Raw genomic sequence first — 18,389 nt, 5'->3', positions numbered from 1 at the left:
TGGTAAAGCATTACTGATATTTTAGCTTTTTGATGTAGCAGGTTATGTTGATTTTTCAAATGTTAAACCAATCTTGTAGATTTTGTCTAAATCCCAGGTGATTGACATATAATTCTTATCGACAAAGCTCAATTCAATTTGCTAAAATCTGGTTTATGATTTTGGTATTTCAGCTGTTATTGCCTCAATTATCCTGTAATTCTGATTATGTCAAGATACATTCTGTTGGGGACTGGAGAGATGGCTCAGTGGTTAAGAGCACTGACTGTTCTTCCAGAGGACCTGGGTTCATGTCCCAGCACCCACATGGAAGCTCACAACTGTCTGTAACTCAAGATCTGATATCCTTACACAGTCATACATGCAGCAAAACACCAATGCAAATAAAAATAAACAAATTTAAAAAAAAAAAGATACGTTCTGTTGTTGAATCCAGTGAAGATACCATGAATACTTGTTTTCTTGATTCTTATAAATAATGTAAAAGTATTACTATTTTCTTGATTTATGTTATAATGTTATTTATCTACCTTCAATCCTTAGTGAATTTACTTATATAAAATACAGCTTCAGTACCCATCTAGGAAACCACAGAGCCAAGACTTCTACCTAATTACAAAGTCTTTATATTTGCACTATAATATATGGAAGAAGCCTTTTTATTTAGGCTAATAGAGCTCATCTTTTGAAATCATGATGAAATGGGAATAGAATTTATAAGTTTTAAAAATATAGACATAAGGCTCTGCCCATGCTAATAATTCTAGGGCTTTAAGCCATCTGTGTAAAAGAGGAATATATATGAACAAAGACTTCTTATCCCAGCTCACTCCACTATCTAAAGGCAAGGACTTATAATCTGACAGTCATGGTCAATAGTCCCATTACAAATGTCACTGCTCATATGGAATCAGTGATATCTCTCTCTCTCTCTCTCTCTCTCTCTCTCTCTCTCTCTCTCTCTCTCTCTCTCTTGCTCTCTCTCTCTCGACTCTGGGAAGTATCTTATTGTTTTAGTGATGAGCTATAGACTCTTAACTGATCTTTGTCACACAGGTAGTCTAAGTCTAGAACTCTGACCACGGGGCAGGGCTGTCTCCAGGGTGGGGATCACTTCCTTAGTTGTAAACAGATACTCAGACTCTCATGGGTTCATGTATACAGTTAATCTTGTTTTAGTCCTCTCTTTCCTAGAGAAGATACACTCCTTTCTTCTTAGCTACTACTCTGAGATTTATTCTATATGATTAGATTTCTCCAAACAATGGGCAGCAACAATCCCACTCTAGACTATCCTCCCAAAGTCCAGGTTTCCTTCAGTTTTCAGCCTCCTTGAGCTCTGCAGAATAGAGATTAGCACCACTCTTCTCCCTGTACTCCTACGACCGTCTGGACTCCTCAGCTACTCTTACCATATGGAAACAGGTTCTTCCTCCGTTCTGGTGGTTTTGGTATTCTTGCTGTCCTATTTGCATCAGGCCGATGTTGTGATACTACAATTGTCTAATGCCTGGTGCCCTGGGAAGTCCACTTCTGTGCTATCACGCTTCTAGTTCCTCGGAGCAACTGAGAAACAGCCCCGCCTGCGCTGTGCTGACTAAGATGCCATCAACATAGCAAATACTTCCCCAGTACTACTTCCTGATGTGTCTGTTTCAGACTGGGGGAAGCTGGGAATTATGACGGTGAAACACGCTGACTTTAAATGATTGAATAAAAGTATCTGATGGTGACTGTCCAATCTCACAGAATGGCTAGAGAAATGCAACATCAAGATCGTATCAATGTCATTGTCAAATTAGTTCTGGGTGACCCAAAGGGGATGAGTTACTTAGAAGTGACTCGTACGGCTCTGCGAGCATACCCCAGATCAACTTTTTCTTTGATTCCACTGGATTCCTCCTGGACTTGCTATCATTCTTATTCTGCCCCCAATTTATAGTCCTTGTAATAAGCCTTATATAATCCTGGAGCTTCAGAAGCTTCATTCAGAATGTTGGCCCAGAGAGGTCATTGGTCTTAGTGCCATAAAATCTACCTGAGGGACTGGAGGTGTAGCTGAGTTTAAGAGGTGCTTGTCTAGCATACACAGCACCCTGAGCATGAATCCCAGCACTGCTAAACTGGGCTTAGAAGTGCAAGCCTATAATTTTAGCACTTGGGAGGTAGACATAGAAGGATCAGAAGTTCAAAGCCAGTGTGTGCTACATGAGACCTTGTCTTGAAAGCAAACAACAAACAACAACAAAACAAGAAAGAAAGGAAAAGAAAAGAAAAAAGAGGCTTTGTGATGTTAGTCTGCTCCCCTTCTCCTCCCCCACCATTCCACAGTCTCTTTGCCATATTAATGCACATTTGACCTATTGAATGAGAACAAATTTGAGATCCAAAGCCATTAGGGAATACGATTCTGCAGGCAGTTTTAAGTAATTTTATTTCAGCTGATTAAAATATTTAGCGCCTCCCATTTTATGTTTGGAAACTCCATCAGAGCCAAAAGCCCAGTGAACATATTGTGTCCAATGCGCTAGCACACTGCTACTGTGATCCATTTAAAATTTTTGATAAGTCAGTAAAAAAAAAAAAAACAAAACTCATTGACAGCTTTCCCTGCTCCTTGCTTATCATGGAAAGCCTTTTTCAGGCTCATAAAGGAATTCCAGACCATTGTTGACATCCTCAGTGTAGTTATAATTTTATGGCAGGCCCACCAAGAAGAGTGGCCGTGTCTTAAACTCTTGTTACGCATTAGACATTTCACTGGTTCTGTTTCATTTGTCCTTGGTCTTTGTCCTAGGAATGGGCACTTGTGATTCCCCCTGCAAAACAACGGAGAGAAAACTAAAGTTTTAAAAGTACAAAATGGCTTGCCTGAGACTGTGCGTCTACGAAGCTTTAGAATTGGCAATACCTGTAGAGAGCTCTGTCAGGTAACCGTCACAGAATATTACTGTATGGAAATTAAAGATATGCACTTCTGCAGTGTTATTTATGGTCACAAGAAATACTGTTTTTCTTTTTTGATCAGAAGGTCAGGGGAGCTAGCAGGAAAGAATTCACTCAGGTACCAATTGTGTGACAAGGTTGTCCTAAGAGTACTGGCCATGAAGGAGAGAATGCTGGGGGTTCTGAAAGGAGAGCCACACTGGATGGCAATTGGAAGCAAATGTTGAAAGTCCCAGCCTCTTCATCTTTAAAATACTTCCTTCCTGACTGGGGGCATCTGTCTTAGACACTGTTCTATTGCTATGAAAAGACACCATGACTGAGGAAACTCTTATGAAAGAAAGCACTTAACTGGGGGCTGGCTTACAGTTTCAGAAGGTTAGTTTGTTATCATCATGGTAGGGAGCATGGTGGCACACATAGCCCTAGAGCAGCTACATCCTGGTCTGTAGGCAGCAGACAGAGAGAAACAGTGGGTCTGGTGTGAGTGTTTGAATCCCGCAATCCCGCCTCTGGTGGCACACTTCCTCAAACAAGGCCACACCTCCCTGGTGACTAAGCATTCAAGTATATGAACCTACATGGGCCAATCTTGTTCAAAATACCATCCTTCTACTTGTCTTCTTTAGGAAAGTGTTTTTGTCGATAGAATGCAATACAATGGGCAGGATATTTGCCCTTAGAAAGACCCATGTTCAAATCCCTGCCCCCATAATATGCTAGCTTTATCATTTGAGTGTATAACTTTAAATTTCTGAATTTTAATTTTATTTTCTGCAGAGTTCTTCCCAGTGTAGTTGAAAACTGGCAGACCATGGCCAACCTGCTGGGCATGGGCGCTCACAGTGTGGCATGTGCTGGGTCAGCAGTCTCCTTTGTCACCTCTGTTCTCAGGAACAACCTTCAAATCACTCCTCCATGCTTTGACTCTATCAAACTTAAACCTAGATTTCCTTTCTCAAAACTACAGCTAAGCACCAGACATGACCTTTTCCATGGCTTCTTCCCTTCCAGGCATCCCAAATGTCAGAGATTTGATTAAGGATGTTTACTTGGGACATACAAAATTCAACAGCAGAGTAGCTGGTTTTTCTACTTATTATTCAAGGCATGGGGATTCTGTGAGCGAGCTCTGAGCCCTAAAGGGGAAAGAAGTGGGGCGGATGAATTGTAAGCGGTGTCCTGGAGGAGACAAGCCCAGCAGCTTTCTCATAGCCTAAGATACAGTGAAATGCAAAGGGCCACATGTTTTCTGAAACACCAATGTTAAGTTACTGCCTCCTTAGCCAGGGATTTGAAGGTATTGCCAAGCAGCCTCCCTCTCAGCTGCAAGGAAGCAAGCCTGACTGCCATCAACATGATCAACAGGTACAGCCATGGAGTCAGTACTTGAGACCCAGCCCCCAGCTTCTTACCCAATGCCACTTGCAGATGGCTACCAGGCACAAAGAGAACATCCTGATTGTATTTCAGTGTGTTAAATATGTTCATGTTTAATTCTTCTTTGCCAGGGGAATCACCCCATCACCACCAAAGAGTGCATGAGATGGTACACAGAAAGCAGTCTCTAATTCTTTTTTTTTTTCTTTTCTAGCTCATCCACTGCCTTATTCTATTCATTTTTTTTACTCTTTCTCTTTTTGAGAAATAAATAACTGTTATGATGAAGAGTCATCTGTAGACAAATTTCTAAACAGTCTTATTAAATAAGAAGCACAGAGCCAAATACAGGGATGAAAGCCATAGAGATCAGAGAAATAGCTAACCTTAGCTTCCCAAGAGAGAGAGAGTTTCTTCCTGTCTAACCTGCACCTTTATTGCCTTGCTGTTCTGCCTTCTCATTGGCTCTTAACCCAGCCACCTCACTTCCTTGTCACTGCCTGTCTGTACAGACCTCCAGGTCTCTATGGTTGGTACTGGGATTAAAGGCATATGTCACCATACTTGGCTGTGTCCTTGAACACACAGAGACCTTGCCTGCCATGTGATTGGATTAAAGGCATGTGCTACCACCACCTGACTTTTGTTTATGGCTGGCTATGTCCTCTGATCTCCAGGCAAATTTTATTTATTAACATACAAATAAAATATCACCACATTCATCTTTAAATTTTATTACATCTCAAATGTTTGATAAGATTAAAGAAACTATACTTAAATAATAAAATTTCTGACTGACCTAGCTTTGCCAAGTGCTAAGTTTTTGTTCTTAAAAATTGCTAAATTCCTTCAGCCTTTATTCCATGGACATTCACTGAGCATCTTTTGGGGATGTGGACTTGTCTGTCTTAGGCTTTTACTCTGAAAGTGCTTATGGCCACACAGCAAAAGTAAAAGATGCAAATAGAATCATTAAAGATAGATGGCTGCTCAGTAGTTAAGAACACCTCTTGTGCTTTTAGAGCACACAAGTTCAGTTCCCAGAACCCATATTGGGCAGTTCCCAGCCACTTCTGGCTTCATTTGGATCATGGCAGACAACAGGAGCAATCTATGTCTCAGAAGATGCTCTTCTATTCCTAAGCTCTTGAAAAGAGATTAATCTGGCATAGGAATCACTCATAGGTACTATGCACAAATAATGGGACAATATATAATATCTATATTCTATAGGGATCCCCCTGATATTCTTGTCAATGGTGTTTTGCTATCACATTGTTTATGCTTTGAATGTATGTATATCCCTCCATCCCTCTTTATTGAAATTCCACTTCTGTTCACACTCTTCCCTCTGGTACACAGCTGCCTTTGGAATAGACGTGTGTGTGTGTGTGTGTGTGTGTGTGTGTGTGTGTGTGTGAGAGAGAGAGAGAGAGAGAGAGAGAGAGAGAGAGAGAGAGAGAGAGAGAGAGAGAAATGCTACTTATACTGCCCAGATTTATGTGAAACAGGCTGTATTACACCCATTTTGCTCAGTAAATCTTTGCAATCAATCAATCAGCAGAATTAAGAGAGCGCTTCCTGAGAATTGTGATGATTCTTTGCATTTATTGGACCCTGTTGTAACTGTTGCAACCGCTCCGGCTCTTTCATTGACTATCCTAGGAATAGTTACTGGGCTACAGAAAAGTCTCAAAAAACAGCCTGTATGATTAGCAAAACTATTAGCAGAAATCAATCTAGAGAAGGGTGAATTGACAAGCATAGTTTTACAGAAGAGAGCTGCTACAGACTATTTGCTGCTCAAGCATTATCTTGATTGTCAGCAGTTTCCTGGCATGTGGTGTTTAACCTGTTGGATTTTTCCCACATGAATGATGATCACATTAATGATTTACATGAGGGGACAGACAAACTTTCTCAAGTGCCCTCTGAATGGCCGTCCTGGTTAAGATGGTTCTCCCCTTTCCTCCATTCTCTGTTAGCTAGTCCTATAATTCTCTTAGGCTTCCCTATATTAACTAGATTAGCTATAGAGCCAATGCACTCAACCTTGGCCTCTATTATAGCCACTATTTTTTCTTTAAAACATTAGAAGGGAGGAGATGTTGGGGGCACGGCATGAACATCTTTGTGGTCACAGTTTTCCAGAGAAATCAGGAATGTTAAGCACACAGGATTGTCTTCTCTTCTTCTACCCAGAAAGCTGGGAATTAGAAGTGATTAATAGCCTGGTGATCTGCATTGGCTGTTGGGCAAGACCATATCAAAGTCCTACACCCAGGACCAGAGGTGGCTAGTAATGATCACAGCCAGGGCTTACCCAAGCTCCCATAACCAGGGACCAGAGGTGGCTAATACCCAAAGTGACCTCTAAGCTGTCTGTATGACAAAGACCAGGCCAGACCCTTACCTTGGCCCTAAAGCTAGTACAGGTAGCCTATGTCTAGAACCCATCTTCTTAGAACCCTGAGTCAAGTTTTGATGTAATTATGCTTCCTTATGCACCGGAGATTGTATTACAGGAAAATTTTTTTCCAAATTGTACTATGTTTTAATTTTTGGGAATAAATCACCTGGGATCAGACACCCCAAAGTCTTGATCCAGGTTGACAAAGTCATTTGAACCAGGTTTTCATTGTCACCTCCCTGCAGTTCACTTCCTTCCCTGCCTGATACTTACAGAGACCCTTTCAGTCACCACCCACAGTTTAAGCACACAGAGCTCTATGGGTTTAGTGTGTAGTAACTCCAAGTAAGAAGTCGTTTAAGGTCTTAGTTTTCATATGCTTAACGCTTGCATTTGCCTCTTCTGCCCATCCTTGTCTGATGTTCAGGAATATAATTTGTTCCCCTCAAATACTTCACCTGGCATCCCTGGAAAATGAAAGTTTCTCACTGATTGTACACATCTAGTAATGTTATCAAATTATTTATTTGTTTATAAGCAGATTTACTGGGATAAAGTTTATGTGCCATACTCATTTTGAGTGCACGATTAAAACAATAAATTCAGAGCTGTGCAGACTTCATTACAATGTAATTTCTACTAACCCAGAAGATCCCCTCTTTTCCCCTGTGCATTCTTTCTTCATTAATACTCTTGTCCCTGGAAGCCACAAATATATCTTCTCTTCCTATAGATCACTCTCCTAGATACTGTACATAAGTGATGCTGAACAGTACAGTTTTCAGTCTGGTAATTCTTGCAACAGTACGATGTTTGTAAGACTTATTCATGTTGCAGTGTGTTCCAGTGCTTTATTTCTTCATATTGACAATCACAATTACATTGACATGTTACATTTTAGTTATCCATCTGATATAGCTGGACATTTGGGCTGCTTCTAGTTTGGGGTTATTATGAATGGTGCTCTATGAATACATGAATGACATGTCTGTGAGTGGTATTCTAATTTCCTTCCTGATGCTGGGATAAAGGACTATGACCAACAGAAACTTAAGGGAGAGAAGGGTTTATTGGCTTCTACTTCCAGATCATAGTCCAATATTGGGGGAAGTCAGAGAAAGAATTCCACTAGAAATCATGGAGGAATGCTGCTTTCAGGGTCATTCTCCGGCTCTCAGGCTCATAGTTAGCTTTCTTATGTAGCACAGGGCTGTAGTAGAACATTATTTTAAGGTGTGTTAGTTTTGTTTATGTTGCATTTGTTTAACTCTGTGAAGCTGTGTTACTGTGCCTGTCTGAAACACCTGATGGTCGAATAAAGAGCTGAACAGCCAATAGCAAGGCAGGAGAAAGGATAGGTGGGGCTGGAAGACAGAGAGAATATATAGAAGGAGAAAACTGGGAGGAGAGAGCTAGCAGCCAGAGAAGGAGGGGGACCCCAGGAGCAGCCACCCAGCTACACGGCCAGCCATGGAGTAAGAGTAAGATTTACAGAAGTAAGAAAATGGGAAAAACCCAGAGGCAAAAGGTAGGCTGGATAAGTTAAGGAAAGCTGGTAAGAAACTAAGCCAATCTAAGGCCGGGCATTCAAAGTAAGAATAAGCCTTCATGTGTGTATTTATTTGGAAGCTGGGTAGTGGGCCCCCCAAAAAGAGCAGAAACAATACAAGACAACCTGCCCAAGTAATGGTGGGCTGGGTTCTATGACTTTGATTAACAACTAAGACTATTACCCCTGCAGACATGCTACAGGCTGAACTCAGTGGACAATCTCTCAATTAAGACTCCCTTCTCGAGTGACTCCAGGCTGTGTCAATTTGACAAAACCATCTAGGACTTTGTTTGTTTGTTTTAAAACTCTCCTGGTTAGAATCTGGAGTAGAATAAGGTATTATATAAGTCTGTTTTATAGTTTAATAAACTTTTTCTAAAGTTTAATGAACTCTTTTCTAAAGTAGCTGCACCATTTTACATTTCTACCCACAATATATGGTAATGCTAATTTCTCTGCTTTCTTCCATGTTATTCTACACTCTTGACAACACTAGTTACTGTCTGTGTTTATTATGATCCTAACAATGACATACATCAGTGCTCACTAATTTTATGTCAACCTGACACAAGCTAGAGTCACCTGAACAAAGGGAATCCCAGTTGAGAAAATGCCCCATAAGATTGATCTGTGGGCAAGCCTGTAGGGCATTTTCTTAATTAGTGATTGATGCAGGAGGACCCAGACCACTGTGGGTGGGGCCACCCTTGGACTGGTGGTCCTGGGTCCTATAAGAAAGCAGGCTGAGCAAGCTATGGGGAGCAAGCCAGTAAGCAGCACCTCACCGGGTCCTCTGAATCATCTCCTGCCTCTATGATCCCTCTGTGTTGGGTTCTTGTCCTTACTTCCTTGTGATGGACTATAGACTTGGAAGCATAAGCCAGGTAAACCTTTTCCTCCTCAAATTGCTTTTGGTCATGGTGTTTTATCATAGCAATAGTGATCCTGACTAAGACAGAGATTACTGTACTGGGATAGAGGAGTATTGCTATGATGGATCTGACTTCAACAGAATTTGACGTGTTTTTGGGAGGATTGTGGAAGAACTTTGGAACTTGGGGCTAGAGAAGACATTGTTGAGAGCTCAGTGGGTTGCTCTGGGGGTGCTTGGAAGACAAGAATGGTGAGAGCAATGCAGAGGATGGAGACCTGGCTGGGGAAGTTTCAAGGGAAGTTTAAAGACTCTATCGGAACCATTTGTTATTTTGAATTAAGAGTCTGTGATTCTGGTCAGCTGAGGCAAAAGAATCAACTGTGATTAATAAGAGATCAAAAGTGAAACCTTGGTTTTGCTGAGACAATGGATGCTGGTTAGCTGGAGCTGAAGAATAATCTGTGATTAATAGGAGACCAGCACCACGGAGGTGAAGTCTTCTAGAAAGTGTTTCCTCAGGGATAGCATACAGAAGCTGTGTTCCAGAGGCAACCAAGGTTGTACCTTGTGCTGGCAGCCAAATTTGGTCATGGGTAAGAGTCTCCCAGTTGGTACAGATTTTGAAGGTATGAAGGGGTCATGGAAAGCAGTTTAGACTTGGCACCAAGAGAGGCCATTGGTGAAGAGCAGCCAGCGTAGCAATGAAAGCCCCAGGACTGAAGAGGTCATGGGGAAAAGTTGAGGCTCTGTACCATGAAGAGGGGCCAGGAGAGGCTCCTGGTGAAAGTGCAGCCCAGTTGCAGCAGAAGATCCCAGCATTTTGGAGATGCCAGTACCATGGGATGACCACCAAGAACAGCAGCAGCTGTGGAGTGGAGCCAGCTGGAGCCTAGAAGACAAGCTGTGTCTATGTATGTGTGTGTGTTACAAAGGGTGAAGCTGGAGAAGTAACCCAAACCCCTTGGAGAGCCCAGAAAATTGTGAGTGAACTCCAGATATTGGACACTAAATTATTTACACTGTTGGGGTGTGGTTTTTCTTTGTTCAAATTATGACTATCCCCTAGTTCTTGAAGAAAGTATTTAACTTATTTTACTGGAGTCCATAGTTGACCTTTAAAAAAAGAGAGAGATTGGGTTTTTACAGACTGAACTTTTAAAGTGTTTGAGTTGGTAAAGACTGGGAATTTTAAGTTTGAAATACGTTTTATATTTTTAATATTCATATCTTGGTGATGAACAACAAAAAAAGAAATTTATGTCTTAAAAGTATAGAGTGTCACATTGACAAGGGGTCAGTTGTGCTGGCTAATTTTATGCAAATTTAACACAGACTATGGTTATCTGAGAATAGGGAATCCCAATTGAGAAAACACCCCCACAAAATTGGGCTGTAGGTAAGCCTGTATTTTATTAATTAATGATTGATGGGGGAGGGCTCAGCCAATGGTGAATGGTGCCATCTCTGGGCTGGTGGTCCTGGGTTCTATAAGAAAGCAGACTGAGCAAGTCATGAGTAACAAGCCAGTAAGCAGCACCCCTCCATGGCCTCTGCATCAGCTCCTGCCTCCAGGTTCCCGCCCAGTGTGAGTTCCTGTCCTGATTACCTTCAGTGATGAACTATGACTTGGAAGCATAAGCCAAGTAAACCCTTTCCTCGCCAGATTGCTTTTGGTCATGATGTTTTATAATAGCAATAGTACCCCAAACTAAGACAGCATCTCATAGTCTTAATTAGTATTTTTTCATGATGTATGCTATTTTCATGTGCTTGGCCTTTCTTATATCTATTTTAGTGAAATAGTTATTGAAATATTTTGCCAATTATAAATGCTGGCCATTTATCTTCTGCATATTGAATTGGGAACAATCTTTATATTTTCTGGGTATGTCCTTTATCCTATACATAATATGTAATTACTTCCTACTTATCTGTGGCTTATACTGCCACATTTGTGAGGGTATGTTTTATATTTTAAATGCTCTCAGTTCTTTTGAAATACAGTTCATATTTACTTTTGCTTTTGGGGTAGAAAACTATGTGGCTTTAGTGTAAAAAACAAACAAAAAAAAAAAACTTGGTAGACTTCCTAAATATATAAATTAACCTCTTCCCCCATTTTGGAAGCACTTTACTCATTCAAATTAAATGAAGATAAAATGAAAACTCTGTCTCTTTTTCAAATTCCAGTTTCCTTAATATCTGAGAAATAACTTTTTTTGTTTGTTTCAAGACAGGGTTTCTCTGTGTTGTTTTGGCGCCTGTCCTGGAACTCACTCTGTAGACCAGGCTGGCCTTGAGCTCACAGGCTCTTCCTCCCAAATGCTGGGATTAAAGGTGTGTGCTGCCGCCGCCACCACCCAGCCCAAGAAATAACTTTTGAGTGCAGTAATCCTTCAGGTAGATTTTCCCTTGCCACCCATGTCCATCTTGACTGTTATTTCTGTGTGTGTTCACACTGCACTTCATCACCCCCTTCAGCAGTCTCTCCAGTTACTCACGCTCACCACAAGATCCATGATCCACAAATTTGCTGTTTCCTTTGGTGGCTTCTTCTTGGGTTTTTTACAGGAATGAACAATAGCACGTCTTTTGTGGCTTCTGTCTACAACACTTGGAATCCTTTGTTCAATCAGCAAGTGAGCCTTAACCTCTTCGGGGGATGTGTGTCCTCAGGTTACTTTGCACCAATAGGTCTCTTACACCCTGAGGGGCATCAACTGCTTCTCCTTTATCAACTCCCAGCAGTTAAGAAATTACTAATGGCTGGGCAGTGGTGGCCTGCGCCTTTAAGCCCAGCACTCGGGAGGCAGAGGCAGGTAGATCTCTGTAAATTCGAGGCCAGCCTGGTCTACGAGTTGCAGGACAGGCTCCAGAGCTACACAGAGAAACCCTGTCTACAAAAACAAAAACGAAAGAAAGAAAGAAAGAAAGAAAGAAAGAAAGAAAGAAAGAAAGAAAGAAAGAAAGGAAAAAGAAAGGAAAAAGAAAGGAAAAAGAAAGGAAAAAGAAAGGAAAAAGAAAGGAAAAAGAAAGGAAAAAGAAAGGAAAAAGAAAGGAAAAAGAAAGGAAAAAGAAAGGAAAAAGAAAGGAAAAGAAAAGAAAAGAAAAGAAAAGAAAAGAAAGAAGTTACTAATGTTTATTGTCTACTTGTGCCCAGGTACTGTGATTCACAATTCACATAAGATCGCTCATTCAACCAGTTACTTGTTAAGCAGATATCCCTACCTCATAGAGAAGGAACTTGGAGCTTGGAAATGCTAAGTAATTTCATAGCTTTTCCACCACAGGCAAAAGAACCTGCCTCCTCTAGAGCTCACAGTTTTCTGTTCCAATTGTTCTTAACCTATACTACTTAGCCACAGATTCACACTTTTCCTGCCTTGATCTCTTAGGAGTCTTTGGGGAAAATGTGTGTTCTATATTGGGCTTTATTTTTTAGATATATTACTAAATTAATATCTGAGCTTTTGTTTTGAACCTAAATATTCAAATCAAGGTAAATACTCCAAGGGCACTGTGATTTCGTGGGTAAAGGAAAAACATTCAAATATACATATTAAAGTGCTTTTTGATTACCATAAAATAATTGCATAATATTATAACGCAGTTAAGTGGTGCTATCTTGAACTGCCAGTTTCACATGGAATTTTCTTTATCTTTCTTTATTTTTTTTGCTGTGAATTTGTTGCAATGAGAGTGGAAAAAATAGATGCTGACAACGTTAATAGACTTATTTTTAGCATCCTTAATAGGTTAATGCTGATGGCCTCATCAATCAGTTTGGAGTGTCCTTGGCTTTTATCCTTTTTGCTGACTGCTAGTATTCATAACTGTCTTAACAAGCAATTCCAGCTGGGCTTACTCTCACGTCATATGTACAGGGAATTTATTCATGTAGAAAGTGATGTAAGAGGTGAAGCCTCATTTCAAATACTTAAATTAAACGTCGCCATGAAGGCATAGCTCCTCACTTCATTTTGCACGTTAAATAAAACAACTGCAGCACAAATACTGAAACCCGTCGAAGAAACATCTGCCCTTTAAAAGGAAGTTAGAATTTACCCATTTAATCTGAAGCCCTTTCCTCCGAGGAAGGCGTTTTAAATAGCTTCTTTCCACCGTGTGCAATGGACCACTTCGTCTTCCCCCGCCATCTTGTCCTGTGGCCACCAGCAGCACTGAGTTATAGACGAGTGCTTTGTGGCCGTCTATGTCCTAATTCCAATAATGGCTTAAAACTTCAACTTGATCTACGTACCTTGCTCCGGGTGCATAGTAGGCAAAGCGGGAGAGGGAATGTGGGCACAATCCATCTTGAAGTCTGTAGCTTTCCAGGCTCTTGTGACTCTAAATGAACAGAACTGCTATGGCTGGGAAAGTGATTTCCTCTCTCTCTCTCTCTCTCTCTCTCTCTCTCTCTCTCTCTCTCTCTCTCTCTCTCTCTCCCTCTCTCCCTCTCTCCCTCTCTCCCCCTCTCCCCCTCTCCCCCCTCCCCCCCCTCTCTCTCTCCCTCCCTCCTCTCTCCCTCTTTCCTTCCTTCCTTCCTTCCTTTCCTCCTCCCTTCATTTCTTCCTTTGTGCCCTTTGGCCCCCCCCCTTCATTCATTACTTTCTTATAAGTTTGCTGCTTTGGCAATTTCACGCATGTATATAATGCATTTTTTTCCTTATTTTTTCCACTCTCTTTTATTTACCTCTCACACCAATCTCTTACCCAGATTCATGACGTTTGGGATTGCTTTATGACCCTTTTGGTTGAACCAAGACAATCTATGTGACCCTTGTGTTGGAACTGTCTTCTGAAACCTGGGAGGGGGGCGACACCAGTGGTTATGCAAGCAACAGCAATGACTTCCCTCTTCCTCCATCTATTAGCGGCAAATAGTAAAGCAGGGAAGGGTGGGGTCCCCTGAGCCCCCCTCCATCCATGCCTGACTGTTGCAGGGCCCATGCTTGTGTAGACCCAGTGCAGACACCCACAGCTGAGTGAGTTCGTGTTTCGGTGTCCGTGTCTTGTCCAGAATACAGCATTTGGGAGACTTTCTTCCTATCTCTCACTCTGATGTTCGTTCTTTCTTTCCTCTCTCCATTGTTCCGGAGTTCTGGAGAGGATTATGTACATGTCTTGTTTCAGACTGAGCCCTCATTTATCACTCATTCTGAGGCACACTGTTGAGCCGGAAGTCTCGTCACCATTCACCAGAAAGGGAGGCTGCTCTGAATTCATTTATGGGTACCAACAAGAATATTTAGAAGGCATCCAGCCATGCACCCATCTTTGAGGCCAATTTAGCTAAATGGCAATCAGTATTCGGTTTCCTCCTAGGGTCTGTGTCTGACTGGCCATGCCTTTCTCTTCCCTAGGTTTACAGTGCCAGACACAGATGACTTCCTGTGGAGTGGTCATCAAATTCATACCAGGAGTATCATTATTACATCTTGTCTGGCATGGTGGTCTGATAGTTTGTAGGGTTCATAGCTAGGTCAGAACGTTGATGCCTTTTCTCTTCCGGAAGCTTGCATTGCTCTCTGGAATCTGGTTGGCAGGGATGACAATTCGAAATCAGCTCCAGCTTGATCGCTCTGTGTCATGCAATCAACCTGTACTTTCTTCTCACTGCCTTTATTATTGTCCTTTGTAAGCCGGCTCTAAATATGCACTTTAATTTTCCCTTTACTTACTGTGAACTTGGAATTCTCTTTGTAAACAACTGGCAAGTGAGTTTGAAGGCAAGTCCTGTGATGTAGTCACACCCGTATCTGTGCAGAAATGACCTTTGTTCCTAGCTCACAAGAAGTGCTCAGTGAATAGCTGTTGTCTTGAGCTGTTTCCCACAAGAGCTATGATTCAGTAATGGCAGGAAGTTCTTATTTTTAATTTTTGGATTAAAATGGCTCATAATAGTTACAAAGTGGATGTGAAACTGATCACGTTGTAGTCCTTTCCCAGTTTTTTTTTTTTGTTGGTGTTGTTCTGATTTCAATTTTTCTGTTTATCCTCTCTCCATCCATACATTTACCTACTTATCCACCCACCCACCTGGCATCTATTATCTTTTCCTGCATCACCCACCAGCTCTCCTGGGCAAAGGGTACATTAGGATTAATAAGCAATTGTCTACTGACCCACTCGGACCAATTCCCAACTAGATACTAACATTGGGTACTTGATAGAATTCATACTGGTGTTCCTTTGAAGTTTATGTTATTTCTTAAAACTATATGTGCTTCTGTGGCACAAATCAACTTCAAATATTAGCTGGAGATTTTCTGATGTGCATTTATCTCCTATAATAATCTGAGACTTTCCCCCATTCCCGGGTACTTAAAGCAGTTTACTTTTAGTTTCTCTGTTAGTTAATTTCGTGTTTTAATACCCCAGAGATTGTGCTTCTGGGTTAGTCATTTAGTAGCATCTTCTGGCTGCCTCCGTGGTGCGGGAGGATCTGAGGAGCCCACATTTTGTCCTTTCTTTCTTGGGATACCAAACTGCTTTTCTGAGCTTCACCTTTCAACCTTTCCATTCTTCTCTGTATCCTTAATTAAATGCCCAGTGCTTTGTCTGGAGAGGGTCGACTAAAAGTTTAAAATCAATAAAGCGCATTTATTTTTGTCGATTAAAACCATCTACTGTATGCCAATGACTTGGTTTTCTCTCTACATCACAGTTTGGAGTTTTCTCCCTGTCGTTTTCCATTTAAAAAAAAAATTTAAAAAAAGGTAAAAGAAAAAAAGTCCATCTCTCCACCCTTGTTTATCAGCTCACAATAAAAATGCTCTCTCAGCCAGGAACTACTTTCTTGGTAGAAGGTCTCCCTTCTGGATTTATAGTAAATAACAAATTTATATGTAATAAAAGCAATGTGAAGAAAGAAAAACAACTTAATACATAAAGTATTTGCCAAGTAAAAAGTACTTCACAGTGTGTGTGTGTGTGTGTGTGTGTGTGTGTGTGTATGTATGTATGTATGTATGTACATGAGGCAAGAAATCTTAAGTGAGCAAGGGAGAAAGAGATAGAATTAAAAACAACTGTGAAGGAAGAGTTTAATTCAAGAGCACTAATGCTGGGCTTCCTCCATCTTTTCATCCCTTTCTTGAGTTGGATCCTGACTTTTCATTCATCTCTGTGTTTGGGTTAGCCCCACATTTTCTTGGAGCACATATTTAAGGAACTACTAATTTTTTAAACATAAATGTGAGGGGAGAATTTTCTCAATTTTTTAAGAATCTGGAAACGTTTTCTGAGCTCATTACTGATTTGTATGATGTCTAGGTTAAAAGTCTAGGTCGAAGGTCATTTTATGGATGTGTTGTTGGCGACGAAACTGTTTATTCTTTGTATCACCTTCCCATGTGTCCCCGGTCCCTCTGTACACAGCTTTAGAATCTTGTCTTTAATATTAAAGAGATTAATTTTCAGTGTTATGAAATTTTGCAAGCGGACAAGTGTCTAGCAATGGATTTTATTTTAAAAGTCTTGTGTCAATATTGTTCATCTTCTGACTTTCCCCTCTTCATCCCTCTAAATTCTATTCTATTAATATTTATTTCTTTTTATGCTTTTGCTTCTTTTCCTTGGTGTTCTTGATTTAAACTGTCATGGTTTTTTTCCCTTCTTTTTCTTTGTTGCTCACTTAAAATTTCTTGCCTTACATACACGTCTGTGGAGTATGTTTCACTTGGCAAACACTTTATGGATTAAATTAATGTTTTTCTTTCTTCTCATTGCTTTTTTATTACAGCAATTTGTCATCCCTTTCTTGCTTTACGGATACAGTGAGTGGCTCCTGAAATTTATGGGTGGTGCTACTTACATGCTACCTGGAGCGCCCCCTCCCTCCTCCCCACAGTGAGGCCTCATCCCTGCCCTGACACTCAGGTTGTTGCTTTTAGAGTCCCTCCTTGAGGATGTTACCTGCCCCCTCCTCTGGTGAGCTGAATCTAGAGATGGATCAATAAGAACCAGTGTGTGAGGTGGGGTGGGACTAGAAAATGAGCTGGCCTCATTCCTCAGTTCTAGAAATACCTAAAGGACCAGCTCAGCTTCTGGGTGTCCTCTGGGGTTCCCTGAGGTATTTGGTATTCTGCAATGACCTTTGTTACCTTTTCTGTGTGCTCAAGCCTGCTCCCCACATTCCTTTACTCTCTCTTGAAAGCACAAAAACACTTCTTTCAGAGTCTGTTTCTTTGGGAGCCCCATCTAAGAACATTATATATGGAAACCCATTTGAAGCGGGTACTGTTATTTTTATTGTTTATTTGTCTTGGGGTAAATATCTGGCTGTGTTCCATTCATTCCATAGACAGTAGTGTAAGAAGGTGGAGGCAGTAGTTCAGAGCCACAGTTAATCTTCCTTTCCAACCCTCTTTCTCTCTCTACTCCCCATTTTCACGTCCTCATATGCCCCATGTCTGCCCCGGGGGCCTCTCCCAGTCTTTCTGACAAACTGCATCTCTGTGCTCTGCTTTGTGCCAATCCATTGGGTCAGTCACAAACTTAATCTGCATTCTGAGTTCGGGAATGCATGAACCATCTCTCCTGTTGATGCCCCATCTCCTCACGTGTTTATTTGTAGCACTGAGCTTTTTCTTTCTTGATGTCCTGTGTGTGGTCCTCAGAGGAGCAGTATGCACACTCTTGGCTAACCCTGGGTCTTTTCTGGCCTTCTGTTTGGTGTGCAGTTGGAATAATTATGTTACCAAAGCACTTTCAGTGAGTTTATTATATTCTTTAAAGTGGTCTAAAGATTATAGATATTTCTCAAGTCCAAGGGGTTATTTGAGAAAGTTACTAGATTCAAATAACTGTACTTGATATCATTTGAGATGGAGATTTAGGACCGAAATCCCCCAGAAAACAAATAAACAAAAACAAAATAGTACCTGAATTTGCAATTTCTGGAAATACAAAAAAAATTTTAGTCAAGAAGGCTCATGTTAGCTAATAACATTGATATGTGTGGAGCTCACAGTTAATGAGTACTCATAGTATACTGGGCCTATCCTTCTTAACCTCACATCTATTTACAAACGAGTATTCACGATACACTTAGAGAACTATTCTCTTAGGGTAGGAGGGGATTTGCCAAGTTTTGAGGCATTTGTTGAAGACTCTTCAGGTAAGTCCTTCCCATGAACTGGTCACTTGGTTGTGCCCTTTAACCAGAATCTTGTCATTCACATTAATTAAAGCCAATCTGGATAAGTATGGCTTTTATTACT

The sequence above is a fragment of the Peromyscus leucopus genome, chromosome 22, assembly GCF_004664715.2.
Source record: "Peromyscus leucopus breed LL Stock chromosome 22, UCI_PerLeu_2.1, whole genome shotgun sequence".
Classification (NCBI taxonomy): Eukaryota; Metazoa; Chordata; class Mammalia; order Rodentia; family Cricetidae; genus Peromyscus; species Peromyscus leucopus.
Note: the sequence above shows the minus strand (reverse complement) of the source record.